The sequence below is a fragment of the Mus pahari genome, unplaced genomic scaffold (genome assembly GCF_900095145.1).
Source record: "Mus pahari unplaced genomic scaffold, PAHARI_EIJ_v1.1 scaffold_12222_1, whole genome shotgun sequence".
Taxonomy (NCBI): domain Eukaryota; kingdom Metazoa; phylum Chordata; class Mammalia; order Rodentia; family Muridae; genus Mus; species Mus pahari.
In genome coordinates this window covers 8,568-17,627 of record NW_018392049.1, presented here as the reverse complement: position 1 = coordinate 17,627, position 9,060 = coordinate 8,568, and the positions used below count along the sequence as shown (strand labels likewise).

At 40.9% G+C, this 9,060-nt stretch overlaps 1 pseudogene; it reads left to right on the top strand.

The window, feature by feature from the left end:
- Window positions 1-649, top strand: LOC110314814 (annotated as a pseudogene).
- The last annotated feature ends 8,411 nt before the right edge of the window (window positions 650-9,060 follow it).

The following is a 9,060-nucleotide window of genomic DNA, read 5'->3' as shown; positions in this document are numbered from 1 at the left end:
TCCACCTGTGTCCTCAGCACCTACCAGTTTGTCACTCTTGTTCCTGGTACCTGGGCTAGGGTCATGATCAGAGAAATATCCCCCAAGGTTGTGAGCTATTGTTGTTACAGCTGCTGGTTGTTCAGTATCTTAAATAATGCTTATATCCCAATGAATGTCAGTGGTCCACAGAAATCACACAATGACTCTGATTCTAAAGGCAATTGGATATGCTCCATCTCTGGGGTCAGTGTAGACATGAATTTCTTGTGGTTTTCCCATGACATCATATTCCTTGGCATCTTGGTCTGGACCAGTGTCTCCATGGTGATTCACCTAAACAGACACCACCAGAGAATGAAGCACATACATAAGCTCAATCAAAACAACAGAGTCCATGCTGAGACCAGAGCAGCCCACACCATCCTGATGCTGGTGGTGACATTTGTGAGCTTATATATTCTAAATTGTATTAGTATTTTATTTCACCATTTCCTTTGTGGAATCTCGTCTCTGGCTGAGGCATGTCACAAAACTTTTGGCTCTAAACTTCCCCACCATTTCTCCCTTACTGTTGATATTTAGGGATCCTAGGGGTCCTTGTTCTCTGCTCATCATTGTGGGTCTGAAAATCCGCATGACTGGGAGAGCTATTACAGAGGAACAGTAAGGTCAAAACATGTCCAACCCCAGAAAAATCTCATCCTGATACCAGCAAGAGAAGGACTGATCCTGCCTTGCTCTAGGACTGCATCTGCCCACACACAGAGCCAATCCATCCCCCAGCTCTGCCAACCTGAGGTAGTCATGTAGCCTAGTTGCCAGTATGCAGGGTAAGCTTCCTATCTCCTTATAAGAACATGTCCAGCTAGCACCAGGAATTCCTAATCATGCAAATGTAGTAGTCCCAGCAACTGGACCACTGCCAATGATGTACACTCAACTCAAAAACCCTACACTCTCTCCAAAGGTTGTATAGACCATGCCACCCCTAATAAAGATGTTTGTTTCACTGAAAACCATCTTGAGAGAAGGATGTTTCTCCTGGATTCAATACTTGCTGAGATTCTGCTAACATGCCTGCACAAATAAGTCTGTTTATTGGTTTTATAAAGGACAGCTACTTATTTCTTTGAGATACTTTTCTATCCAGCCACTGTGTGTAAGTTATTTATGAGCTGTAGGAGTTCTAGTATATAATTTATAGGGTTGCTAATATATGTACTATCATGTCATCTATGAATGGAGATACTTTGACTACTTCTTTCCAATTTGTATCCCATTGGTTTCCTTCTGTTCTCTTATTGCTCTCATTAGAACCTCAAGTTCTGTATTGAATAGAAAGGGAGAGAGTGGGCAGCCTGGTCTTTTCCCTGATTTTAGTGTGATTGCTTTCATTTTCTCCCTATTAAATTTATTGTTGGTTATTGGCTTTCTGCAAATTGCTTTTATTGTTTAGGGTTCATGCCTTGTATTTCTTAACTCTCTGAAATTTTAACATAAAGAGGTGTTCGATATTGTCAAAGACATTCTCACTATCTAATGAGATGATACTGTGATTTTTTTTCTTTCAGTTTGTTTCTGTGGGGATTACATTGGTGAATTTATATATATTGAGCCACCCCTGCATGTAAAAGATGACACTTACATTATCGTGGTGGATGATGTCTTTGATGAGTTCTTGGACTTGATTTGTGAGTATTTTGTGGAGTATTTTTGCACCCATGTTCATACAAGAAGTTGGTCTGAAATTGTATTTCTTTGTTGAGTCTTTGTGTGGTTTAGATATCAGGGTGACTATGTTGAATGAGTTTGGCAATGTTGCTTCTGTTTCTCTTCTGTGGGATAGTGTGAGGAGTATTGTTGTTAGCTCTTCTTTAAAGGCCAATTTACTTCTGCCTAAAGCCATCTGGCTCTGAGCTTTTATTTTACTTGAAACTTTTGATTATGGCTTCTAAATCTTTAGTGGTTATAGGACTTTATAGTTTATTTACCTGATCCTCATTCAACTGATAAGTGGAGTCTATCAGGAATACCATCCACTTCCCTGAGATTTTTCCAATATTGTGAAGTACACACTTTTAAAATAAGACCAAATGATTCTTTGGCTTTTCTCCATGTCTGTTGTTTTGTCTCTCTATTCATTTCTGACTTTTCTGATTTGCATATTGGCTTTCTGCCTTTTACTTAGTTTGACTAAGGGCTTGTCTATCTTGTTGATTTCCTCAAAGAACCAGCTCTTGGATTTTTTGATTCTTTCAGTTACTTTCTTTGTTTCTAAATCATTGAATTCAGCCATGAGCTTTGTTATTTCCTGCCATCTACTTTTCTTGGGTGTGTTTATATCTTTTATATAAAGGTTTCAGGAGTACTATTAAGTTGCAGTATGCAATCTTTCTAGTGTGGGGCTGAGACTGAAGGAAGGACCATCCAGAAACTGCCCCACCTGGGGATGCATCCCCTAAACAACCACGAAACCCAGACACCAACTAGATTTGCTGACAGGTCCCTGATATAGCTGTCTCTTGTGAGGCTATGCAGGTGCGTTACAAATACAGAAGTGTATGCTCACAGTCATCTATTGGATGCAAAACAGGGTCCCCAATGAAGGAGGTAAAGTACCCAAGGAGCTGAAGGGGTCTACAGCCCTATAGGAGGAACAACAATATGAACTAACCAGCACCCCCAGAGCTCTTGTCTCTAGCTGCATATGTAGCAGAAGATAGCCTATTCAGCCATGAGTGGGAAGAGAGGCCCTTGGTCTTGTGACGATTCTATCCCCCTGTATAGGGGAATGACAGGGCCAGGAAGCAGCAGTGGGTGTGTTGGGGAGGAGGGAAATGGGGAGGGTATAGGGGATTTTCAGAAAAAAAAACTAGGAAAGGGGATGACATTTCAAATGTAAATGAAGAAAAGATCTAATAAAAAATAAATCTTAAAATATAAAAAGAACAATCAAACTACAATTCACAGAGAGGAAGAAACTAAGTAAATGAGGGGGCTTAAAAGGGGGGGTCATAAGGGGCTGCATGGATCCTCCTGTAAAGGGAAACAGTACAGATTTGCAGTTGAAATATAAGCAGGTCTTCAGGGAAAAATGGGGAATAATATGGGAGAAAGATGACAGAGAGAGAGAGAGAGAGAGAGAGAGAGAGAGAGAGAGAGAGAGAGAGAGAAAGGGAGAGAGACAAATGGATAGAATTGGGGGCATTTGGAGAGTGATGTAGAAACCTAGTACAATGGAAAGTTCCTGGAATTTAGGATTATGACCCGAATTAGTACTTCAAGCAATGGATGACTCAGAGTGTGTTATGACAATCTTCTCTAACCAGAAAAATCTTCTAGGGGTGGAAATTGTCCACCAACCCAGCCAAAAAACATTCCAAATACAACATGCCTTGTCTTCAAGTAGTGCTGCAGCAATAGTGGGTCAGAGCTTGTGGATGTGTGCAACCAATGACTTATCTATCTTGAGGCCCACACAACACAAAGGAGCCCATGTATGACACTGTCTAGATGCCCAGAAATTGGAAACTGGAGAGCCAGAAGACCTAGTCAGTACTGGCAAAACAAACAAACAAACAAACAGAAAATCCAATTCTGATTAAAACATTCCTAATGATATTCTGTGCTAACACAGTCTTTCTCCAGCACCTGCTGGTAGTAGAGGCAGAGGCACATAGCCAAACATTAGATGGAACTTGGGGAACCCTGAGGAAGAGGGGGAGGAACAACTATAGGAACCAGACTGGTCAAGGACACCAAGAGAACATGGCCCATAAAATCAACTAAGCAAGGCTTATAGGGGCTCAGAGTGAATTCATTCACAGAACCAGCATGGGTCTGATGTAGGACTTCTGCAAAAAGTTATTGATCTTTAGCTTAGAATTTTTTGTAGAACTCCTAACATAGGAAGTGGGGCTGTCTCTGACGTTTTGCCTACCCTGGTGATTATTGATAGGAATAACTTGGGAAATAATTCACTTGCTAAGATCAGTTTCTATCATGCACGAAAAAACAAATGCTATTCCCAGCATCCTCATGACAACTAACAAATATTGATAACTACAATTTCAGAGGGCCTGATGGCCTTTAATGGCTTTCATGGGCACTGCACACATGTGGTACACTGACACACAGTATATCGCACATAAACATAAAATAAAAAAATTCTTGTTTTTGGATCTGGCACTTGAGGTTTTACTTTTTGTCTTTGAAAGGCAAAATGAAGGCCCTTAATTTATAACTTACCTGTCTGTCTTTTCTCATTTCTCCTGCCACTTTTCATGACTTTATTTTCTATTACTTTACAATCTTCAGTCATTTCAATATTTAAGTTAATGGTGTTAAAACAAGTGAAAATTAGTATTTGTTTTTGCATTGTACTATGAGCTCACAGGTATGATGTTTTAGTTAGAATCACTGTTAGGAACTTCATAGAGTATTTAGTAATGGCATGGTAATTCTGTGAGTTACAGCAGGTCACACACTATTATATAAGCTTAGTAGCTCTTGCCATGATCAAACAAACAAGGGTCGATTCCAGGCCTTATGTAATAATAGGTGGCACACATACTGAGCCAAATTCTCTGCTGAAAACCTAGACATTTTCTACTTAGAAACAATATTCCTTAAACAAAAGGAGGTTGGGTAACTCAGGCCCCCTGATTAAAGGTCATTTCTCCACTAGATCCAAGTCAATGGCTTGTGACTCCTAGAGTGAAAACTAACATTATTAACTTTAAAAACATAACTCTTACCATCTGTAATAATTTTGAAGTTCCTGGCACTTCAAATTTTTGAAGCATTTTGAAGGAAATGGCACTACTAGAAAGTGAGGCCCTATTGGAATAGGTGTGGACTTTTTGGAGGAAGTGTGTCAATGTGTAGATGGACAATGAGACCTCCTCCTAACCACATGGGAGTCTGTCTTCTGCTAGAAACCTTCAGATGAAGAGGTAAAACTCTCAGCACCTCCTGTACCATGCCTGCCTGGGAGCTGCCATTCTCATGCATTAATGACACTAGGCTGAACCTCTGTACCTGTAAGCAAGTCCCAATTAAATGTTGTCCTTATTAAAGTTGCCTTAGTCATGGTGTCTGGTCACAGCACTGAAACCTTAACTAAGACACCATTAGAATGCACTAAGATTGGTTGTCTTTCCCAAATCCTTTTGATTTACACATTGTCATAGTTGGAACAAGCTTGCCACTAATTCCAACTCAATTCTTCATAGAGTTAAGAAAAAGCAATTCTCAAATTCATCTGGAATAACAAAAAAACCAGGATAGTGAAAACTATTCTCAACAATAAAAGAATTTCTGGGGAAATCACCATCCCTGACCTCAAGCTGTACTACAGAGCAATTGTGATTTAAAAAAAAAACCTACATGGTATTGGTACAGTGACAGGCAGGTAAATCAGTGCAATAGAATTGAAGACCCAGAAATGAACCCACACACCTATGGTCACTTTATCTTTGACAAAGGAGCTAAAATCATCCAGTGGAAAAAAGACAGTATTTTTAACAAATGGTGCTGGTTCAACTGGCAGTCACCAAGTAGAAAAATGCAAATTGACCCATTCTTATCTCCTTGCACAAAGTTCAAGTCCAAGTGGATCAAGGTCATCCACATAAAAGAAATTACACTAAAACTAATAGAAGAGAAAGTGGGGAAGAGCCTTGAGCACATGGGCACAGGGGAAATTTTCCTGAACAGAACACCAATGACTTTTGCTCTACTAAGAATTGACAATTGGGACCTCATAAAATTACAAAGCTGCTATAAGGCAAAGGACACTGTCAACAGGACAAAAGACAACCAACAGATCTGAAAACGATCTTTACTAGGCCTATATCTGATAGAGGGCTAATATCCAATATATGCAAAGAACTCAAGAAGAACCCAATAACCCGATTAAAAATGGGGTACAAAGCTGAGAAAAGAATTTTCGACTGAGGAATACCGAATGCCTGAGAAGCACCTAAAGAAATGTACAACATCCTTAGTCATCAGGCAAAGGCAAATCAAAACAACCCTGAGATTCTACCTCACACCATTCATAATGGCAAAGATCAAAAACTCAGGTGACAGTAGATGCTGGCCAGGATGTGGAGAAAGAGAAACACTCCTTCATTGCTGGTGGGATTGCAAGCTAATACAACCATTCTGAAACTCAGTCGGAGGTTCCTTAGAAAAATACACATAGTACTACCAGAGGAACCAGCTACAGCACTCCAGGGCATATATCCAAAAGATGCTACAACATATAACAAGGACACATGCTCAGCTATGTTCATAGCTGTCTGATTTATAGTAGCCAGAAGTTGAAAATAACCCAGATGTCCCTCAACGAAAAAATGTATACAGAAAATGTCCATTTGCACAATGGAATAATACTCAACTATTAAAAATAACGACTTCATGAAATTCTTAGGCAAGTGGATGGAACTAGAAAATACCATCCTGAGTGAAGTAACCCAATCACAAAAGAACACAAGTGATGTACAGTCAATGATAAATGGATACTAACCTAGAATCTCAGAATACCAAAGATGCAATTTGCAAAATGCATGAAACTCAAGAAGAAGGAAGACCAAAGTGTAGAAACTTTGATCCTTCTTAGAAGGGGGAACAAATACTCATGGAAGGAGGTATAGAGACAAAGTGTGAAGCAGAGACTGATGAATGACCATCCAGAAACTGCCCCACATGGGGATCCATTCCATATATAGTAACCACTGTCGTGGATGTCAAGAAGTGCTTGCTGATAGGATCCTGGTATAGCTGTCTCCTAAGAGGCTCTGCCAGTGCCTGATAAATACATAAGTGGATGGTCTCAGCCAACCTTTGAACTGAGCACAACGTCCCCAATGATGGAGCTAGAGAAAGGACCAAAAGAGGTGAACGAGCTTGCAGTCCCACAGAAAGAACAACAATATGAACTAACAGTACCCCCAGAGTTCCCAGAGATTAAACCACCAACCAAGGAGTACACATGGAAGAACTCATGACTCCAGTTGCATATGTAGCAAAGGATGGATTTGTTGGATATCAATGAGAGTAGAGGTCCTTGGTCCTGAGAAGGCTTGATTTCCCAGTGTGAGGGAATGCCTGGACAAAGAATCAAGAGTGGGTGGGTTGGTGAGCAGAGGAAGGAGGCACGGGATAGGGGTTTTTCAGAGGAGAAATCAGGAAAAGAGGTAACATTTGAAATGTAAATAAAGAAAATATCTAACAACAAAAAAGGAAGACCAAAGTGTAGATGCTTCATTCCTTCTTAGAAGGGAGAATAAAACACTCCCAGGGGGAAACATGAAGACAAAGTCTAGGGCAGTGACTGAAAGGAAGGCCATCCAAAGACTGACCCATCTGGGGATCCATCCTATATACAGACACCAAACCTAGGCACTATTGCAGATGCCAACAAGTGCTTGCTGACAGGAGCCTGATATAGCTGCCTCCTGAGAGGCTCTGCCAGAGCCTGACAAGTACAGAGGCAGATGCTTACATCCAACCATTGGACTGAGTGTGGGGTCACCAATGGAGGACTTAGAGAAAGGACTGAAGGAGCTGATGGGGTTTACAACCCATAGGAAGAACAACCATATCAACCAACCATACCCCTGCCCCAGAGCACCCAGGAAATAAACCACCAACCAAAGAGTACACATAGAGGGAACCATGGTTCCAGTCCCATGAGTAGCAGAGGATGGCCTTGTTGGACATCAATGGGAGGAAAGGCTTTTGGTCCTGTGAAGTCTCAAAGCCACAGTGTAGGGGAATGTCAGGGGGTGAAAAATGGAAGCAGAAGTGGATGTACGGGTGAGCATCCTCTTAAAAGCAGGGGAGAGTGGGGAGGGCTGTCTGGTGGGGAAACCAAGAGTGGGAATAACATTTGAAATGTAAATAAATAAAATATCGAATAAAAAATATATATAAAAAGAAATGCGGGAACAGATGACCCTGTTTTATATCTTACCCGCTTGTCTTTTCTCATTTCTCATGCCACTTTTCATGACTATTTTCTATTGCTTTAGAATCTTCAGTCATTTCAATATTTAATACATAAGTTAATGGTGTTAAACGATTTGAAAATTGGTATTTGTTTTTGCGTTGTAGTATGGGCTCAAAAGACTTATGTTTTAGCTTGAATCACTGTTGGACACTTCATATAGAATTTAGTGATGGTAGGACACACACTATTATATTAGCTTAGTAGCTGACACCATGAACAGGCAAACAAGGGTAGAATCCAGGCCTTATGGGATAATTGGTGGCACACACACTGAGCCACTTTCTCTGCTGAGAACATAGATGTTTTCTACTTAGAATCCATGTTTCTGAAATAACCCCGTGGAAGGGGTTACAGAGACAAAGTTTGGAGCTGAGATGAAAGGATGGACCATCCAGAAACTGCCCCACCCAGGGATCTATCCCATAATCAGCCACCAAATGCAGACATTATGGCATAAGCCTGCAAGATTTTGCTGAAAGGACCCTGACATAGATGTCTCTTGTGAGGCTATGCCAATGCCTGGCAAACACAGAAGTGGATGCTCACAGTCAGCTATTGGGTGTAACACAAGGCCCCCAGTAGAGGAACTAGAGAAAGTACCCAAGGAGCTGAAGGGGTCTGCAACCCTATAGGTGGAACAACATTATGGACTAACGAGTACCCCCACAGCTCTTGTCTCTAGCTGCATATGTAGCAGAAAATGGCCTTGTCGCCCATCATTGGGAAGAGAGGGCAATTGGTCTTGCAAACTTTATATACCCCAGTACAGGGGAACACCAGGGCCAATAAGTGGGAGTGGGTGGGGAGGGGAAGGTATGGGGGACTTTCGGGATAGCATTTGAAATGAAGAAAATACCTAATAAAAAAATGGGGAAAAAAATTAAAATGACCTCACATTCTACAAGGCTATGTCTAGTTCGGTTTTTTATTTTACTCTTGTAATTGTAAATGTTCAGATGCCATTCTCTCTTATAGCAGCTGTTAACACATGTATCTGGATATAGTCCTTAGAGATTCTAGCAGACACCACATGCCTATCATCAGCTGCTTGTGTTGTAAAT